General features: G+C 39.3%; 1 long non-coding RNA gene across 1 annotated transcript; it reads right to left on the bottom strand.

Annotated features, from left to right (window-relative positions):
• Positions 1-1223: 1223 nt before the first annotated feature.
• On the bottom strand, positions 1224-20860 carry LOC131499662 (uncharacterized). Its single transcript, XR_009256001.1, has 2 exons — positions 18210-20860; positions 1224-2865 (listed from the first exon to the last, which is right to left on the bottom strand). It is a non-coding gene; the product is annotated as an uncharacterized LOC131499662 (long non-coding RNA).
• Between the last annotated feature and the right edge of the window lie 299 nt (positions 20861-21159).

The following is a 21159-nucleotide window of genomic DNA, read 5'->3' as shown; positions in this document are numbered from 1 at the left end:
CAGTGACCCTGGGCTGCTCTCAGAACTCTGAGCTTCTTTCGCTCCTTCTAAAAACCTGCGAGTGTGCTTGTGTATGTTCAAGAAAAGATGTGAAAATCTATAGCAGAGTCCTGGCACATGGAAGATCCTAGATGAGTGTTTGTTGAACCTAAAGGGAGAGGGTTTTTATTTATCTGGGACAGAGGAAGTGGTATGAGGTAAAGCAAGAGTACTGTGTCTTACAGTATCACAAGAGTGTGCTGAAGAATAGAAATTAAAGACGAAGGGTAGGGCCCGAGTGAGAGAACTTCGAAAGCCAAGCTGAAAAATCTAAACAGATACAATAGGCAATAAAGAAGCATTATTTGTACTTAAGCAAAAAGGATCTTCTGCTATTTAATTATTCAAGGAATACCTATTAATCATTTATAGTGTGCCGGGCACTGCAGTTAGGATACTGGGGAAACAGTAGCCCCTGCCCTCAAGTGGCTTCACTCTGGCAAGAGAGAAGAGAATTATTGTTTTAGAGATGTTTTAGTTTATACAGATCCCACTCTAAAAAATGTAAGTACCATGAAGGCTAGGGTTTTTTCCTTTATTATTCTTATTTTTTATTTTAAAAGTTTTTTTAATGTCTTATTTTTGAGAGAGAGCAAGAGTGGGGGAAGGGCAGAGAGAGAGGGAGAGGCAGACAGAGGATCTGAAGCTGGCAGCACAGAGCCCAATGCAGGGCTCAAACCCATGAACTGTGAAATCATGACCTGAGCCAAAGTTGGACACTTACCCAACTAAGCCACCCAGGCACCCCTTAAATTTATTTTTCTTTATTCATTTTTAAAGTAGGCTTCAGGGGCGCCTGGGTGGCGCAGTCGGTTAAGCGTCCGGCTTCAGCCAGGTCACGATCTCGCGGTCCGTGAGTTCGAGCCCCGCGTCGGGCTCTGGGCTGATGGCTCGGAGCCTGGAGCCTGTTTCCGATTCTGTGTCTCCCTCTCTCTGTCCCTCCCCCGTTCATGCTCTGTCTCTCTCTGCCCCAAAAATAAATAAACGTTGAAAAAAAAAAAAAATTTAAAAAAAAAAAAAAAAAAAAAAAAAAAAAAAAAAAAAAGTAGGCTTCATACCCAATGTAGGGCTTGAACTCATGACCCTGAGATCTACTGACTGAGCCAACCAGGCACCCCTCCTTTTTTTTTTTTTTAACCTTTTTTGTTCACTAAGCGTCTAGAAAAGTGCCTGGCACAAAATTTGCACCATAAATATTTATTAACTTAATAGTTTAGATTTTGAATTCTTAAATAGTACAATGTCTTCAAGACTATTACATAATTAAGATATGGCTATTTGAGGGCACCTGGGTGGCTCAGTCGGTTAAGCATCCAACATCAGCTCAGGTCATGATCTCGCGGTTCACAAGTTTGAGTTGACAGCCCAGAGCCTAGAGCCTGCTTCAGATTCCGTGTCTCCTTCTTTCTCTGCCCCTCCCCTGTTCGTGCTCTGTCTCTGTCTCTCTCAAAAATGAACATAAAAAAACGTTTTTTTAAAGATATGGCTATTTTATAGGTTGAATGAGAAGAGTTCTGAGGAAGCAAATGTGGACTTTCAATCTCACTAAGAGTCCCAAGGTGATTAGTAAAATATCTGTACAATTCTAATGATGCCAATATATTCCAATTGTCCATATTATAGTGTAGGCTAAAAAATCTGGGAGCAGTGGAAAGTATGCTACTTTTTTCTATTGGCTTATTTCTCTTGTACATTTTTTATTGCCAAAAAAAACTTTAAATGTATGCATACTCTATTTTTAAATGATTAATGCCACATCATATTGAAAACTCTACAGGTTAAAAAGTAATATAAAAGATCACCTGAAATAAAAACAAACATACAAGAGAAGAAAAATATGGTTTTATGGGGCACCTGAGTGGCGTAGTTGGTTAAGTGTCCGACTCTTGATCTCAACTCAAGTCATGATCTCACAGTTTGTGAGTTCGGGCCGCACATCGGGCTCTGCACTGATGGTGTGGAGCCTGCTTGGGATTGTGTCTCTCCTTCTCTCTGACCCTCCCCTGCTTGTGCTCTCTTTCTCTCTCAAAATGAATAAATAAATAAATCATTTTTAAAAAAAGAAAAATATAGTTTTAGTTACAGCCTTTTGTATGGAAACTCTGTAGCATACTTGAGGAAAGATCTTTTAAGTATTCCCTTCCCCCATTTTGTAGGACATAACCAATTATTCCATCTGCTCTTCTGGGTAACTTAGCATCTGCTAATTGACTAACATTCTTCCCTGAGTTTCCTGTAGCCATAGATGGTTCTAGAACATAAAAACAAAAGATATCTAAGAATAGCTTTCATAATACAAGTTTCCTTTAAATTATAGAGGAAAAAGGGAGGGGGTGGAGGGATGGGTTAAATAGGTGATGGGGATTAAGGAGTGCACTTGACGTGGGGAGCACAGGGTGATATATGGAATTGTTGAATCACGATATTATACACCTGAAACTAATATGATACTGTATGTTAAGTAACTAGAGTTTAAATAAAAACTTTAAAAATAAATAAATAAATAATAAAGTATAGAGGGGGGAAAAAAGAATCAATATTGACCAACTGGGAAGAACTAAATAAATATTTACATAGTCATAAATCATTTTAGTTTTCCCAGAGATTTTATGATGTTTTAAAGTATTAATATATAAAGCAGAAGCAATTAAGCAATTTAATACCAACAGAATTTATACTTCAGATGGGGGAAGAATGGATCATCTCAGTTTGTGGTCAGATACACAGATGCTTCCTGTTACTCTGTCCAGAACGATGTTAACACTAACCTCGGAGGAGGCCGTTAAGCCAGTCTTGAGCTGGAAATGGTAAGCATTGTGTTTCTCTCTATGGAGGAAGGAGGGAAGAATTATGTTACCTAAAATGTACAAGCAGCAAAGTTAGAGTACTTTATACAGTTATCACTGATGATGTGATAAAGCATCATTCAATCCACACCGTATGTGTCCATCTCTCTGAAATAAAGCTAACAAAAAATTATAGGGGAAGAGACTCATGATACCATACTTAGAAAGCTCATGTAGGGGCGCCTTGGTGAAGCAGTCAGTTAAGCGACTAACTCTTGGTTTCGGTCATGATCTCATGGTTCATAAGTTTGAGCCCCGGGTCCTCTGCACTGACAGGGCAAAGCCTGTTTGTGATTCTCTCTCTCTCTCCTCCTCTCTCCCCCCACCCTCCCCCTGCTCATGCTTGCTCTCTCGAATTAAATAAACTTTGAAAAAAAAAAAGAAAGCTCTTGTAAATACTCCATGTAGTCCATTTGTCCTTTTTTTTTTTTTTTTCCCTATTAGAAGGGGGTTTCTATCTTGTCTGAATCAAACTGTTTGAATGGTGTGTTACTGAATTCTTTTTTGGTTGCCTCTCTTTATCCTGACTTGAATTCAGAAAATTTCTGAAATGTTCATTCTTTTAAACCGTAAAAGGATTTTGTGTATTTGTTGTTTATGCCAACTCTTTAATTTGAAATAAAAAGAAAATTCAAAGAGCAAAGCAATAACCGCAAAAAGCCTCCACAATGTACTAAGTTGTCCAGATTTTCATTTTTGGATTATATCCATTCATAGTATTTGCTTTCATTAATCTGTATCAGCACATCAAAATCATTACAATGTTAAAGCACACTAAGTCTTCCAAAACATACCAACTCTTCCAAAATTAAGCTTTCTTAAAGGAAAATAGAACTACTAAAAAACAAACAGTAAGCGACTATTTCAGCTAAGAATCTGTTATTAATTTTTTTTAAAGTTTATGTTGAGAGAGAGAGAGAACATGAGCAGGAGAGGGGCAGGGAGAGACAGAGAATCCCAAGAGGACTTCATCATGACCTGAGCTAAACCAAGAGTCAGACACTTAACTGACTAAGCCACCCAGGCGCCCCTCAGCTAAGAATCCTAAAGTACCACTACAAACTCACTGTTTGTAACAACTGGAAAAACCAAGTTCTAGCAAGTGATTTGTTTCCGGTTACATAGCCTAGCCAGTTCTAGAGAGAAATGACTGTGTTTTGTTGTAGTTTTTGTTGTTAGCTAAACTGCAGATTTCACCAGTTTACCACTAAAGTCCTTTTTCCACTCCAGACACTCAGTCTTTCCTTGTCTCTCATGATCTCAACTGTCTTGAAGAGTACTAGTCAGTCATTTTGTAGAATCTCTCTCCATTTGGGGCGCCTGGGTGGCGCAGTCGGTTAAGCGTCCGACTTCAGCCAGGTCACGATCTCGCGGTCCGTGAGTTCGAGCCCCGCGTCAGGCTCTGGGCTGATGGCTCGGAGCCTGGAGCCTGTTTCCGATTCTGTGTCTCCCTCTCTCTCTGCCCCTCCCCCGTTCATGCTCTGTCTCTCTCTGTCCCAAAAATAAATAAAAAATGTTGAAAAAAAAAAAATTAAAAAAAAAAAAAAAGAATCTCTCTCCATTTGGGTTCCTCTTATGTTTTCCCATGATTAGATGAGTTAATTTATTTTAGGCAAGAAAATCTCGTATGCGATGTGTCCTTTTCAGAGCACCCTATTGGGGCATGATGTTGAGATATGTTATGGCTGCCTGTATAGTTTTCTTCCGCTGCCAGAGTAAATCACCACAGACCCAGTGCGGTAAGACACCACCCGCTTATTATCTCATGGATTCTGGAGGTGAGAAGTCCAGGCAAGGTGAAGCTGGGCTTCCTGCTCAGGGTCTCACAAGGCCGAAACTGAGGTGTCAGATGGCTGCATTCGCATGTGGAGCTCGTATCCTTCTTCCCAGTTCATGCAGGTTGTTGGCAGAATTCAGCTTCTTGGTTATAGAACTGACCTGTCTTATGGCAGCCAGGGATCACTTTCAGTTCCTAGAGGCCACTCTCAAGTTCTAGTTGTGTGGTGCCTCCACCTACAATGGCAGCAGGAACACCTCCCAGACAATCCCTCTCACACCTCGAATCTCTGACTTCTAGGCCAAGATTTAAAAGACTCAGAAAGGGGCACCTGGCTGGATCAGTTGGGAGAGCATGGGACTCTTGATCTCCGAATTATAGGTTTGAGCCCCATGTTGGATATAGAGATTACTTAAAAATAAAATCTTACAAAAAATAAATAAGTAAAATAAAAGGCACATATGATTAGGTCAGGCCCCAACCCATCATCTCCCTTTCTTAAAGTCAACAGTGTCACATAATATAACCTCATTACAGGATTTAAATCCATTATATTCACAGCCTGGAGGCAAGGCATATATATCAAAGGTAGCAAGGACAGAGGAAGTGAGCAGACATCTTAAAATTCTGCCCGCCACACTAGTGATTATTGATCTTGATTACTTGGTTAAGCTTCTTCTAGATTTCTCCACTGTAAAGTTATAATTATATTTAAAAAATTGTAATTTAAATATATCATGGGAGGGGCACGTGGGTGGCTTGGTCGTTTAAGCATCCAACTTCCACTCAGGTCATGATCTCATGCTTTGTGAGTTTGAGCCCTGTGTTGGGCTCTGTGCTGACAGCTCAGAGCCTGGAGCCTGCTTCAGATTCTGTGTCTCCCTTTCTCTCTGCCCCTCCCCTGCTCATGCTCTGTCTTTCTCTGTCTCAAAAATAAATAAAAAACAAAAAATTTTAAAAATAATAAATAAATAAGACTTAAAAAAATTTTTTTAATGTTATGGGAGACATACTTTGAACTATGTAAATATTCTACTTTTCCTCAAACTTTCTCACATTAATTTTTTCCCCCACATTACTATTCTTCAATGGAATTGTCCACTCTCTTCCATTTATGTATTTATGTATGTATTTATTTTATTATGGACTCATGCATATATATTTATACTTAATTTGGGGAGTTATAATCCAAATTATCATTATTTTGTTGTTCAACTTCCAGCTTTAGCCATTGATACCTTTTTCAGGTAGTGTCTGTACCCTTTTGACATACCCTCAATCTTTTTTGAGCACTTCTTCACTTTCTGATACCAAAAGATGCTCTAGATTCAATTATATTTTTTCCTACCCCAGCCCTGGAATAAATCACTTTTCCAAGGATAACTCCAGTTTTGTTTTGTTCATTTTTTCATTTCATTTATTTTTAAAGTAGATTCTATACCCAACATGGGGCTCGAACTTATGCCCTAAGATCAAGAGTTGCCTGCTCTACCGACTCAGCCAGCCAGACACCCTAAGATAACTCCAGTTTTAATCCAAGAGAACTAGAAGTAAATTTCAGTTTGTACTGACTACAAATTAGTGTCTCCATAAATTAGGTGCAGATTAATGAATGTATAATAGAAACTTGCTGTCCTAACAAAGTGCCACAAATTTAGTGGCTTACAAAAACACGGTTTAGGGTCACCTGGGTTGCTCAGTTAAGTGTCTGACTCTTGATTTCAGCTCAGGTCATAATCTCATGGTTTGTGAGATCAAGCCCCACATTGGGCTCAGCACGGAGAGCATGGAGCCTGCTTGGGATTCTCTCTCTTTTCTTCTCTGTCTTGCTCTCTTTTTCCCTCCCCCTCCTTTCTCTCTCCCTCTCTCAAAAAATAAACTTAAAAAAATACAATAAAATGAAAACAACATAGATTTTTAACTTACAGTTCTGTGGCTCAGAAGTCCAAAATGGGTTTTACAGGGCTGAAATTAAGCTATCAGCAAGGTTGCATTTCTCTGGAGGCTCCAGGGGATATAATCTGTTTCCTTGCCTTTTCCAGCTTCTAGAAGCTACCTGAATTCCTTGACTCATGATCTCTTCCTATATCTTTAGAACCAACAGCACAGTGTCTTCCAGTCTCCTCTGTCTCTTGTCCTTCCTCCTGTCTCGCTGTATTAGGATCCTTCTGATTACATTGGGCCCCCACTCGGATAATTCAGAATAATCTCCCCATCTCAAGATCCTTAACTTAATCATACTTACAAAATTGATTTTGCCATGCAAGGTAACATATTCATATGTTCAGGAAATTAAGACACAGACATTTTGGGAGCCATCATTCAGCCTACCACATGAATATATTTAGACTAATTAATATATATGGACTAATGGGACAATCAGGCCACATAAATCAAGCAAAAGGGAAATATCTCTTTAATAACAGCTCCCTTTTTATTTTTTCATAGCTCAGTAAGCCACTTTTTTAAAAATTGCAGTACGGGGGAGTCTGGGTGGCTCAGTTGGTTAAGCATCCGATTTCAGCTCAGGTCAAGATCTCACGGTTTGTGAGTTCAAGCTCCGCATTGGGCTCCATGCCAACAGCGCAGAACCCGGAGCCTGCTTTGGATTCTGTGTCTCCCTCTCTGTCTGCCCCTCCCCCACTCACACTGTCTCTCTCTTTCTCTCTCTCTCTCTCTCTCTCTCTCTCTCTAAAAAAAAAATAAACAAACGTTAAGAAAAAGTACGAAAACACAAAATAAAATGTATTTAAAATTTTTTTTCAATAAAAAGTAAAAATTGCAATATGTTTGTAAATCTGTCTAAATCCTTCATAAAAGTAAATGTCGGTAATCTTCCATTGGTAGGACATTGGTTTTGATTTGTCCTCCAGCAGGAGTGAAGAACTCTTGCTGATCCATCTATCTGTCTTCCTCCTCCATTTGCCACCAAGAGCACAGAATTTTACAGGATCACACGCAGTTGTAAAAGCAATGATTATAATTTCCTATGATGCATTACTCTGTGGACCAAAGAGCTTGATTCATATAACCTGTATGCACTTTGCTGGTTGGGAATTACATTGCTGGAACTAAATGAAAAAAAAAAAAAATTAAACACTCTCTTCATACTCTTGGCTTTGTGAATTTACTTTTTATTCATTTATTTATTGAGTTAATGTTTGAATGCCTGACTGTGCAAGGCACTGCAATAGGTACTGGTGATGACTACTACTGGGCATGTAATAAATCATGATTCAAAATAGGGAATATTGCTTTTAGTAGCTAAACCTCAGGGAGTAATCCAGGTATCCAAAATTTATATACTTATTTTCTGTCTGGAAGTTACTTCTAAAGACAAGGTTTCCCCATTCTTATTACTTTCAACTGACTAGAAATAAAATTTTTGATATAAAGCATTATGTGGAAAAAGCCATAAGGCTTTCTACTCTAGTCCTAAACTATAGATGGGTTGCACTAAATCACAGACTTCTAAACACACATTTTTAAAAAAGTAATCTCTACACCCAATGTGGGGCTCAACTCACAATCCCAATATCAAGAGTTGGATGCCCTACCAAACTGAGCCAGCTAGGCATCCCTAAGTATACATTTTCATTCTTTCTTTTTAAAGGATGAAATAACAACTAACACTTATTAAGCACTACTCTTGCTTAGTGCTTTATATATATTATTTAGTTAACTCTACGAGGCAGGTGTAATTATCCTTGTCATTTCCATTTCAATAGGTAATAGTAATAGAAATGACATAGCTGATAAGTGGTCAAGCCAGGATTCAAATCTGGGCAATTAACTGATTCCAGAACTTTCTTTCTTAACACACAAATCAGTGTGTACATTGAAAAAAAAATTTTTTTTTAACATTTATTCATTTTTTGAGAGAGAGAGAGAGACAGAGTGCGTGCAGGGGTGGAGCAAGAGAGAGGGAGACACAAAATCTGAAGCAGGCTCCAGGCTTAGCTGTCAGCACAGAGCCTGACGCAGGGCTCAAACTCACGAGCCGTGAGATCATTAGCTGAGCTAAGTCGGAGCTTAACCAACTGAGCCACCCAGGTACCCCACAAATTAGCGTGTACATTATCACATAGTGCTGCCACCCAGTAAATAGTGTTGGATATAATGACTGCCCCAAAAAGAGTGAACAGAAATTTTAGAAACAGCTTCAATGCTGCAAACGCTTAGTAAATCAAAGTCTTGTTGAGTACACACGCAATAACTAGAACTTAAGTTCATCATTGAGTTCGTTGTCTATTTGATAGCATGACTCAGAAAATATAGATCCCAGCACAGTTATTCAGAATAAAGTAGAACTTCATACTAGTATCTGTTTTGCATTGGCAATTACTTTCCCATAACTGAGGAGGACTGCTGTCGAGTTGGGTATTTGTTGATTTATTTGTTATGATTTATTCAAACATTTATTTGAATGCTTGTGTCCTTTCAAAAATTATATGTTGAAATCCTAATGCCCAGTATAATGATTTTAGGAGGTGGGACCTTTGGGAGGCGCTTCAGTCATGAGGATGGGGCTTTCATGGATGGGATAAGTGCTTTTATGAAAGAGACCTCAGGAGCCCTGTGCTCCCTTCTACCTTGTGAGGCACCGTAGGAGGTGGCAGTCTGCAACCTGGAAAGGGCCTTCACCAGAACCTAACCATGCTGGCACCCTGATGGTGGACTTCCAGGCCCTGGAACTGTGAAAAATAAATTTGTTCATGAGCTACCCAGTCCGTGGTATTTTTTTATAGCAACCCCAACAGACTAAAACAATATTATTTTTCCAGTTCTTGGGAAAATCCTGAAACTCTTGAGTATAAAAATTTTGGCTGCTTAGTGATAAATTCTTTAAAAATATTCTAATCTGGGGCACCTGGGTGGCTTACTTGGTTAAGTGTCTCAGGTCACGAGCTCACGGTTCATGAGTTGGAACCCGTGTTGGGCTCTGTGCTGACAGCTCAGAGCCTGGAACCTGGTTCAGATTCTGTGTCTCCCCTCTCTCTCTGCCACTCCCCCCCTTGCATTCTGTCTCTCTCTCTCTCTCAAAAATAAGTAAATGTTAAAAATTTTATACATACATATATATATATATATATATATATATATATATATATATATATCCCTAATTAGAAAGAATGTTTTTCATGTTTATTTCTACATTTGAGTACATACATGTGTCATTCATAGAAAGGTATAGTTTTCTATTCCAAAACACCTAAGTGTAAAATATTTTCATATTAGGAGTCTGGGTGGCTCAGTCAGTTAAGTATCCGACCCTGGATTTTAGCTCAGGTCATGATCGTACAATCATGAGGCTGAAATTGGGCTCTGCACTGGGCATGGAGGCCAAGATTCTCTTTCTCCCTCTGCCCTTCCCCTGTTCATACATGTGCTAAAAATAAATAAATAATATTTCCATGTTGAAGTTCGTAGATATTTCCTTAGTTTAAAAAATATATAAATCTAGGGGTGCCTAGCTGGCTCAGTCAATAGAGCAAGCAACTCTTGATCTCAGGGTCGTGAGTTTGAGCCCCAGTTGGGCATAGAGCTTACTTAAAAAAATAAAATACACACACACACACAAACACACACACACACACACACAAGTTGGAAAAGGGGGAAAATGGATTCAATTTATATCCACATTTGTACAAATATTTGAAATATGGATACACTCAACAAGAAAGAACATTATTCAAGATAATTGAAAGTTTTAGAATAAAATAGAAGATGAAATTTATAAAAAGTGACTTATATAGTCCAGTAAAATACACATAATCTAAGATATAATTTGAAAGTTTTGTCAGCATATATATGACTACATATGACTAATTTCTACTAGATTGCTAATCACTTGGAAGTGATTCACAAATAGGGTTGTCTATCAACAAATTTAAAGAAATGGAAGATAGTATCCTGAAGGACCAATAAATTATGCAGCATAAGGGTTACTAGTTAATAAATGGATTATTTTTCTACATTTTTCTATTTTCCAAATTTATAGAGAGGCAGTTACTCAACATTTGACAACCTAGATAACTTCAGACTCTGCTCTGGGTGATTTGCTTATTAGTTTACCCAAGACCAAAATTTAAGACCTTAAGCCATATTATGAACATAGTTCTCCTAAAGAAGACATAGATATTCATTATTTAGGGGAAAAACAAAGTGCTAAAAATTCTTTTCTTTTTTTTTTTTTTTAAAGGACGTTTGTATTAGCTTTGGAAAATTGATGACCAGCATTGGAAACTTTGTTCAGGGCACTTGGGTGGTTCAGTCAGTTAAGCATCCAACTCTTAGTTTTGGTTCAGGTCATGATCTCACAACGAGCTCCATGTCAGGCTCTGCACTGACAACAGGAAGCCTACTTGAGATTCTCCCCCTTCCTCTCTCTCTGCTCCTACCCTGCTAGCTTGCTCTCTTCCTCAAAATAAATAAACTTAAAAAAAGAAAGAAAACTTTGTTCATTAATTTATTCATAAAATATTTATAGTAAGCCTACCTGATAAAAGTATACTAAGACTTATACAGATGGTCACACACAATAAATGGTTGAGAAATTATTGTCTCTGCCCGAGTTTCTAATGCACATGTATGAGTGAAGCACATGTATGCATTTAGTGACCCAAAAGATACCAGATCTCAATTTCCTAATGGGCCCTATAGTTCTCTCCCCTGGTTCCTAGATAGGTATCCCTCCATTATAAGTGTTCTTAATGATACATATGAACAATGTATACATTCATATTTGTGTCTCTAAACCCATACGTGGGAGATAAAGTAAGTAGTACTTAATGTCCCCATTTTACAGATCAAAAAAAAAAAAATCAAAGACCTTGTCATTTATTTATTATTTTTTATTTAAAAAAATTTTTTTTAACCTTTTTTTAATTTATTTTTGAGACAGAGACAGAGCATGAACAGGGCAGGGGCAGAGAGAGAGGGAGACACAGAATCGGAAGCAGGCTCCAGGCTCTGAGCCATCAGCCCAGAGCCCGACGCAGGGCTCGAACTCACGGACTGCGAGATCGTGACCTGAGCTGAAGTCGGACGTTCAACCGACTGAGCCACCCAGGCGCCCCAAAGACCTTGTCATTTAATTCAATCACTGAACTACCATGACCCAGTCCCCAGTCTAGGGCTCTTCGGCTTGCAATTTACTTGTGTGCACTCCTAATCAAATAACAGCAATGATAGCAGGAAAGGACCACTTAGATAATCACTCCCTCAGATAAAGGACTAAGATGACTTTCTAGTACTTCTGCTAGTAAATTTTTATTTTATTTTCTATTTTATTTTTTAATAAGATTTATTTTATTTACTTATTTTTAAATTGTTTATTTTTGAGAGAGAGAGAGCAAGCAGGGGAGGAGCAGAGATAGGAAGACAGAGGATCCAAAGTGGGTGCTATGCTGATAGCAGGGAGCCCGATGTGGGGCTCCAACTCATGACAAGATCACTAACCTGAGCTGAAGTCAGATGCTCAACCAGCTGAGCCACCCAGATGTCCTGCTAGTAAAAATTCAAATACCGTAAGAGGACAGCATGTTGCCTCTGATAAAAATGCTGCCTCCCCCAAACAAATGATACATTTGGAGGGGAAACTTTTCCTGTTCAAATAAAAGTGTGTTGCTCTTTGACCTCATAATGTCATTTCAAGGAATTTGTCCTTACTGATATACTTAGAAAATGGGGCACCTGGGTGGCTCAGTCAGTTGAGCATCCACCTCTTATTTTTTTTTTTTTTTTTAATTTTTTTTTTTAACGTTTATTCATTTTTGAGACAGAGAGAGACAGAGCATGAATGGGGGAGGGTCAGAGAGAGGGAGACACAGAATCCGAAACAGGCTCCGGGCTCTGAGCTGTCAGCACAGGGGCCCGATGCGGGGCTCGAACTCACGGACCGCGAGATCGTGACCTGAGCCGAAGTCGGCGCTCAACCGACTGAGCCACCCAGGCGCCCCAAGCATCCACCTCTTAATTTCAGCTCAGGTCATGATCCCAAGGTTGAGGGATCAAGCCTCACATCAGGTTCCATGCTGAGCATGGAGCCTGCTTGGGATTCTCTCTTTCTCTCCCTCTATCCCTCTCCTGTAGTCGTGCCCTCTCTCTCTCAAAAAAAAAAAAAAAAAAAAAAAAGTAAATATTTATGTACTAGGGTATTCATTACTGCATTATCTATATTAAAAAAAAAATCTAAAGGAATCTAGAGAAAGGCCTAAATATCCCATCAACAGGGAAGAACTATAGCATAGTGGTTAAGAATTGCCTAGATTCCAATCCCATCTGCACAATTTACTAGCTATGTGATCATGGACAAATTACCCCACTGTGCTTTTGGTTTACCAAAAGCTAATAATAGAATTTACTTCATTGGGCTATGATATTTAGAACAGTGCCTAACCCACAGTATATGCTCAATACATTTTAGCTATCATTATGGATAGGAATTGGGATAAATTTTGGTAGAGGCACACAATGGATGACTAAGTAACTAGTAAACTAGTAAAGAGAACCCTATATACTCTACTTAACCAGAAAGCAATCTCTGCCAACTTAGTCTCCCTCCAATGCCTAAGAAAAAAATTTAGCTAAACTTAAGTTGGCTAAACTTAGCACATATATACTGAAGAACAGAGAGTAAATTCTTTGAACTCTGGTGGAAAAAGCATTTGGGGGTGTTGGAGAAGGAAGGTGAGAAGCTTTGGAGAAACTGGAGTGTGAGGAGAGAAGAGGGTAGCCAACACTTTTGATGCATTAGCTTTGTGAGTGGGTTCAGGAGAGAAAAGCGACCAGGGAAAGAACTAGGGGCCTTATTAGAAATTGAGATTGGTATCTTTTTGGTCACTAATTGCATCCATGTGCTTTACCGCATCAGAAACTCTTAGCAGAGACAATAATTTCTCAACTGTTTATTGTGTGTAATCGTGCTGAGTCAGAGAGTGAGTCAATGCAGCTCTCTGGGAGGGAGGTACTCACATGGGAAAAGGAATGACCTCTTCTGGGCAGATAGGCCAGTTTAGGAAAATTCCTTGCCCATGCCCTAATCATTGTATCTTGGTGCCCGGGAAAAATTACCTATTATTCCCAAGAATGAGCAGTTGAGTTGTTCTACTCAACCTTGAGGATCAGGCATAATAACTCAAGTTAACATCAGATGTTCACATATACAGAGCACATTGGGTACTGCCCAGGGAATAAAATTGAATAGGCACAGTTCTTGCCTAGTAACCTTAATTGTCAAGCTATTAAGGATATTAGCAGGTGACTGTTAAAAGCACAGAAGCTCCTAATAATCTCTTTAGTAGTTCACCTGGCAGAAAAGTTTCCTACCCCTCTTAGGGTGTTTTTCATTTTCCTTGTTAAAATTGCTTTTCTTGGGGCACCTCTGTGCTGACAGCTTAAAGCCTGGAGCCTGCTTCAGATCCTCTGTCTCCCTCTCTCTGCCCCTCCCCTGCTTGCATTCTGTCTCTCTCTCTCAAAAATAAATAAACATTAAAAAAATTTTAATTGCTTTTCTTGCACAGGAACTTAATGAACTAAACCATAAAACATGAATGGAAGAACTAATTCTCATCAAAAAGTTCACAGTAGAATAAGATGTGGATTCTTAAGACTCAAATATATTATTGAAAATGATTACGTATCTCTTTTCTGGCCATCAATAGGTTTATACAGGGCACCACATGTTCCTAAAACCATTCCCTTACAAGATATTTGTCCTAATATTCCAGTTTCAGATGAGGGTTTTACCAAAGGGTAATACATTTTCTATACCGAGTCACAGTGAAGGAAAGATGAAGAGTACAGGGGAGGACAATGATAAATTGGAACTGGTAGAAAATGCATCTCAAGTATAAGTGGGAACGACATGAGAGGGAAATAATAGGTAAGAACACTTGAGGCAAACCACTAGAGATACAGTGAAAGGAATATGGAACACATCTCATCTCCTATGGAACAAAAGGTTTAAAGGGAGATGGACACACACATTGGCTGGTAAAGTGGATAAAGGAGAGGGCATAGGTCACAAGAGTGAGGACACACACAGGAGTTACTGAGGAATAACCCCAATTTCCCAAGGGAATGCTGCTGCCCAGGGATACACTACCCTTCCTTATCATTCCCTCCGGGTTTGCAGGTACAAAACAAGCCCCAACCCATCAAGAGGTGTGGCTGTTTAGTTCCTGCTTCTAAGTAAATAATACATTTCCACTTCATGCTTTATGGGAATTGTAGTTTGAGATTTGGGAGCTAAAGGAAGGCATATGTTATCTTATTACTTAACTTTATCCACATAATGTTGCCCTTCAGATAGAGACCAGGTTGCTTCCAGTCTTTTTTTTTTTTTTTTTTTTAATGTTTATTTTTGAAAGACAGAGAGAGTACGAGTGGAGGAGGGGTAGAGAGGGAGACACAGAATCCAAAGCAGGCTCCAGGCTCTGAGCTGTCAGCACAGAACCCGACTGGGGGCTCGAACCCATGAACCATGAGATCATGACCTGAGCCAAGTCAGACACTTAACCAACTGAGCCACCCAGGCGCCCCAGGTTGCTTCCAGTCTTAAAAAAAGAAACGAAACAGGCAAAAAATGTGTGGCCCTTATTCTTCTTGACAGGGGAAAAGGAGATTAATGAAATTTAGTCATGCTTTACTGCTCCTTTTAGATTTCCAACATTATCCCAGGCCTTTCCAGCAGCAAAGTAGATGCTTCTATTCTAGAACAATGGGGTGAGGTCACCCTATCCCTAGGAATACGAGGAAAATCCCAAAATCTTGGAAGAGTTTAAAGATCTCAGTATGCTCAGTTCCTGTCCTAGTTTGCCTTTGTGATTACAAAACTTTCTTTTTTGGGGGTGTCTGGGTGGCTCAGTCAGTTAAGCATCTAACTTTGGCTCAGATCATGATCTCATGGCTCCTGGGTTCAAGCCCTGTGTCGGGCTCTGTGCTGACAGCTCAGAGCCTGGATGCTGCTTCAGATTCTGCCGCCCTCTTTCTCTGCCCTCCCTGTCTCATGCTCTGTCTCTCTCAAAAATTATAAATAAACATTAAAAAAAAAATTAAAAACCCAACTTTCTTTTTTTAATTCAGAAAAAAATTAATATACAGTAGACTGTTGGCAGGGAGGTTACTTATCCTGCTGAATAATGTAGTAAATCCTTTAAATGGAAATGGAATGGAAGTCCCTAGAAAACTACAGTTCGGGGTCCATTGTGGTGCTCAAACTGTGATACTAAATATGTCACCTGAGGAACACTACTTCGTTTGGACCTAGTACTTACCAATCTATAGCACCCCAGCCTGGACAATCTGCAAGCAACCTAACAAAGACTCATTTCCTCCTATAAATAACCTTAAGCCCACAAAGAACATTTCGGTTACATATGCCAAGGATCCTGAGCTATATTTAAAAGCTTAAAGAATTTGAGCCAAAGGGAAGGGCCTCAATGCTATCTAGTATATAACAAGACACTTACCAACTCTGTAATGGATACAAAAGTACTAGAGTTGTGTATGTAGTAATTAGAAAATAGTTATGGATTAATTGATATATTATAGAAACTTCATTTTATAGTTGTTAATGGTCTCTGGCTTTCCTTCTCTCTCTCTCTATTTCCCTCTTCACTGCTGTGGTACAGACTCAGGACCTATGGCAGGAACTAATTGTCCCTCAATATTCACCCTTGTGGCAGTTTTAATTCTTTGACACTCCTCCCATGGGATGTATGTTTCCTCCTCCTGAATCTGGGTGCACTCTAAGACTGTGGACAGTGGAAGTGATGCTATAGAACTTCCAAGGGTAAGTCATAAAAAACCTTGCGGCTTCCTCATTGGTCTTCAGGAATGCTCTTGCTCTTGGAGCCCTGAACACTCTACGATTATCCTGAGACTGTCATGCTAAATAGGCCACAAGAGATGCTCTTGAAGACAATCCCATCTGAAACTGTCCTTCTAGCATTCCAGCCCAGGAGCTAAACTTGTGAGTGAAGACACTATCTGGGAACGGAGTCTTCCCGCCACAGGTGCTCCAGCCCCAAGCTGTTTCAGTCATCTTGTAGAATTCCATTCATCCAGCTGAGGATCCAGCCTTATGGAACACAGATCGATCACCCCATCTCTACTGTGCCCTTTCTGTACTTTGCACTCATGGAGTCATCTCATAAGCATAGTAAGATAGTTGTTGTTTTATATAATTAAGTTTTAGGGTAGTTTGTTACACAGCAAAAAATAACTAGAACACCATCTCTTAGAATCTTTGTTTTAGGGGCACCTGGATGGCTCAGTTGGTTAAGTGTCTGACACTTGATTTGGGCTCAGGTCATGATCTCATGGTTTGTGGGACTGAGCCCCACATTGGGCTCCATGCTGACAGCATGGGGCCTGCTTAGGATTCTCTCTCTCTGCCCCTCTCCTGATCCTGCTTGCTCTCTCTCTCTCTCTCTCTCAAAACTAACTAAATTGGAATCTGTTTTAGTTAGGTAGATGGCTTTAGTTGGGTATATTTCCCAGCCTCCTCTCTTGCAGATGAATGTGGCTATTAAGTCTTACCTATGATATATGAGTGGAAATGATGCAATTTCTACGTCAAGTCAATAAAATGTTAAAAGGCAGGGTGCCTGGGTGACTCAGTCGGTTGAGTAGCCAACTCTTGATTTAGCTCAGATCATGATCCCAGGGTTGTGGGATCCAGCCCCACATCAGGCTCCACGCTGAGCGTGGGGTCTGCCTGAGACTTTCTCTCTTTCTTCCCTTCTTTCCAATTTACGCACTCTCTCTCTAAAAAATAAAATAAAATAAAATAAAATAAAATAAAATAAAATAAAATAAAACTCCACTTCCTCTCTCTCATCCATCCATGTCTTGCTGGCTGAAACAGTGATAATTGGAGCAGCTAGCTAGGATACACAGATATTCCGGATGGCTATCACAGACTGGATTCCCCACATAGCAGACTCTGAGAAGAGTTTAGTGTACAGAATATTTATTTAATTTTTTTTAACGTTTATTTATCATTGAGAGACAGAGAGACACAGAGCATGAGCAGGGGAGGGGTAGAGAGAGGAGGAGACACAGAATTCAAAGCAGGTCCAGGCTCTCAGCTGTCAGCACAGAGCCCAACACGGGGCTCAAACCCACAAACTGTGAGATCGTGACCTGAGCCGAAGTCGGTTGCCCAACCAACTGAGCCACCCAGGCACCCCAGTGTACAGAATATTTATTAAGGAGTTCCCTGAAGGTCAACACCTGTTAAGGAGGGAAAGAAAACAGGAATGGGCAGAGGGAAAGGCTGAGCTGTAGTGCAAGCCCAATGACAATCTCATCCAAACCCACAAAGAGCTCAGAAGCTAAGATATAAGAAAGCCCTTTAGAGTTGTCCTCCAGTGGATCTAGAAGGTCAGGCCTTTACACTCCCACATGGGTCAGTCATTGTATGTGAGTCATCCTACCATATGCTTTTGCTAGGTTATAATTACAGCATATTAGTGATCTATTATTACATAACAAAATAACCCAAAACTTAGTGGCTAAAAACAACAAACATTTAGTACCTCAGTTTCTGTGTGTCGGGAATCTGGAAGTCTATGGGTTATAGCCATCTCAACTGGGGGCCAAAGGATTCAGCTTGCTCAAGTGGTTGCTGAATCCTTAGCTGATGACTGCTGGTTCCTTAGCACATGGTCCTTTTCATAGGCTGCCTATGTGTCCTCTCAACACGGTAGGTGGTGATCTGAGAGGGAGAGAATAAGAGAACACCCAAGATGAAAGCCAGTCTTTTAAAAACCTAATCTCAGCAGGGACATCCCTACTGATTACAAGTGAATCAGTAAATCCAGCCCACACTTAAGGAGAGGGGATTACATAAGGACATATGGGCATGAATCCCAACAGGCAGGGATGGTGGGGGTCATTTTCAAGGCTGCCTACCACACATAACATGCGCATAATTTTGTATCCTATTTTTAGTTGTCATCGACTTTGATGTTTTGTTTCACTACATATTCATTAAAAAAACCCTTTTTTTTAATGTTTATTTTTGAGAGATACACTGCGAGCAGGGTAGGGACAGAGAGAGGGGAGACACAGAATTCAAAGCAGGCTCCAGGCTCTGAGCTGTTAGCACAGAGCCCAACGTGGGGCTTGAACTCGTGAACCACAAGATCATGATCTGAGCTGCAGTTGATACTTAACTGACTGAGCTACCCAGGTGCTGCTACATATTCTTCATTTAAATAAGAGTGTTGGGGTACCTGGGTGGCTCAGTTTGTTAAGCACCCGACTTCGGCTCAGGTCATGATCACACAGCTTGTGGGTTTGAGCCCCAGGTCAGGTTCTGTGCTGACAGCTCAGAGCCTGGAGCCTGCTTCAGATTCTGTGTTTCTCTTTCTCTCTGCCCCTCCCTCACTCGCACTCTTGTCTCTCAAAAAATGAATGTTAAAAAAAAATAGTAAAAAACCCAGCTGTTTCTAATTAAAAAACCTGCCTCTAATTTGTCCTTAATTCTCTATTTCCACAATTACAAAATGCATATGTAATACTAGATTTCTTTCTATAGGCCTTTCCAGATCCAAAATTATATGCTTCTAAATAAATGTTATTCATCTTGTGATCTCTTTACATACCAATTCAAATTAAATATTATAAACTAATGACTAGTCGTAAACCACACATTTGCCATGTTTTTCAATACCAACATATGCTTTGTAGTGTAAGTTATTTTTGAAATATTAAGATGTCAAAGATCTTGAATATCAGTCATAGGTAAATCAATCTTCAAAGTTTTTCAATGGTAAAACTCACAAATACTTTAAGCAAAGGTATTTGTTTCCAAGATCCTTGTTCTCTTAAAATCTAGACCTGAGATCTAGTCATAGTGTTCTCATTAACATGGTCTCTTAGGCTAAATTAAACAAAATAAAGTACTATGCAATTAAGATATTTTAAAATATTCATTATTAAAAAATTATTAGGGAGTTACTAGCCATCTTCATTATTAAAAGGTGGCCATTTTTGTCTCTATATATTTTTTTCCAATAGATCTTTATCAGATTTTTTCCCACTCGTTTCCAAAAGTTGAGTCAATCACTAACAAGGTCTAGGCATGCTAAGACACGACTAGCCTCACCAAATGTCCTAAAAAAATAGCCTGTAATATTAATGTGTATCATAATTTCTATTTGAACCCTCATTTTCACAGCCATACAAGACCTTTGCTACCAACAGATTTGTAGTATTACCAGGGACATCTTAACAGTAGTCATGACATGTTAACATTAAAAAAAACAAACAAACAAAAAAACACCCCACCTCTTAGCACTGCTTTCTTTTCTCATGTGTTGAATAGTGGCAGTGTAATTGGTTAGAGTAACAATAAGGCTGAGTTTATATTAGCTAGAAGTTTATGTTGGCAAAAGGATCCACTGGCCTCCTTTGTGCACATCAATAGCTCTGACCCTCTATTACCTTACTATCTATCTTACTACCCTTACTTTACTAGCAAGTATTTCCCCCCTCTTCTGATAGCATTGTTTTTATGGTTTTGCTCTTAGAAGTAATCTCTTTTAAGGGTTAGAACGCAACACTCAGTAAATCTTTCTACTTGACTGGTAAAAGTTCTATCAAAATAAGCAGAGTTCTACATAATAAATTTCACAACCTTGGTGGACGGTCTGTAGTAGCAGTGTTTTGTTGATTAGGTTGACCTTGGATAAGTCAATTTAATTCCTTGGAGCCTTAGGAAAGGAATGCATTTCTTTAGAAAAATGTAAGCTGGAGGTTATATTAGGCATGACTTTCATAATCAATAGTTTGAGTTTTTCACTTGATTCATTTAGAATGGAACTTTTAATTTTAGGATAAAGAACTTCCATGGGGGTGCCTGGCTGGCTCAGTCAGTAGAGTGACTCCTGAACTCTTGTGAGTTCAAGCCCCATGTTGGGCAGGGCACAGAGTTTAAAAAAAAAAAAGAATTCCCACGGATGGTTCACTGCAACCTCCTGAAACTGAGCAAAATTTTGAGTACACGTTTTCCTCTAATAATGGTCTTCAGTTATTGAGCACATTGAACATTTACTATGTGTCAGGAAGAAAGCTAAGAGTTTCATAGGTTTTCTGACCTACTCCTCAAAACAACTCTTTGAGGTCAGAAGTAAATACAATTATTCGATTTTTATCCCCGTTTTACAAACGAACAATATTAAAATTTTTCTAAATACCTTTCCAAAGTTGAACTAGATCTGCCAGACCTGGCAAGAAGTGGTGTTTAAACAACTCAGCAACAAACAATAATGATTGTATACTGAGTATTATTAAGAAGGCATAATACTTTTTATTAACGTATTTGTTATAATACAATTCACAATAAATTTGGGGAGCATTCTGTATGGAGCTTAGGCATTAAGATTCTTCTTGTACATGTACTCAATTTTCATACTGTCCAAAAGGTTTACATTTGAGGCAACATGGGACGATAAAAATATCTCGAATTTAAACTCCCTTACC

The sequence above is a fragment of the Neofelis nebulosa genome, chromosome 2 (assembly GCF_028018385.1).
Source record: "Neofelis nebulosa isolate mNeoNeb1 chromosome 2, mNeoNeb1.pri, whole genome shotgun sequence".
NCBI classification, from domain to species: Eukaryota; Metazoa; Chordata; class Mammalia; order Carnivora; family Felidae; genus Neofelis; species Neofelis nebulosa.
The sequence above is the reverse complement of the archived record's forward strand: the minus strand, read 5'-3'. Positions and strand labels throughout refer to the sequence as shown.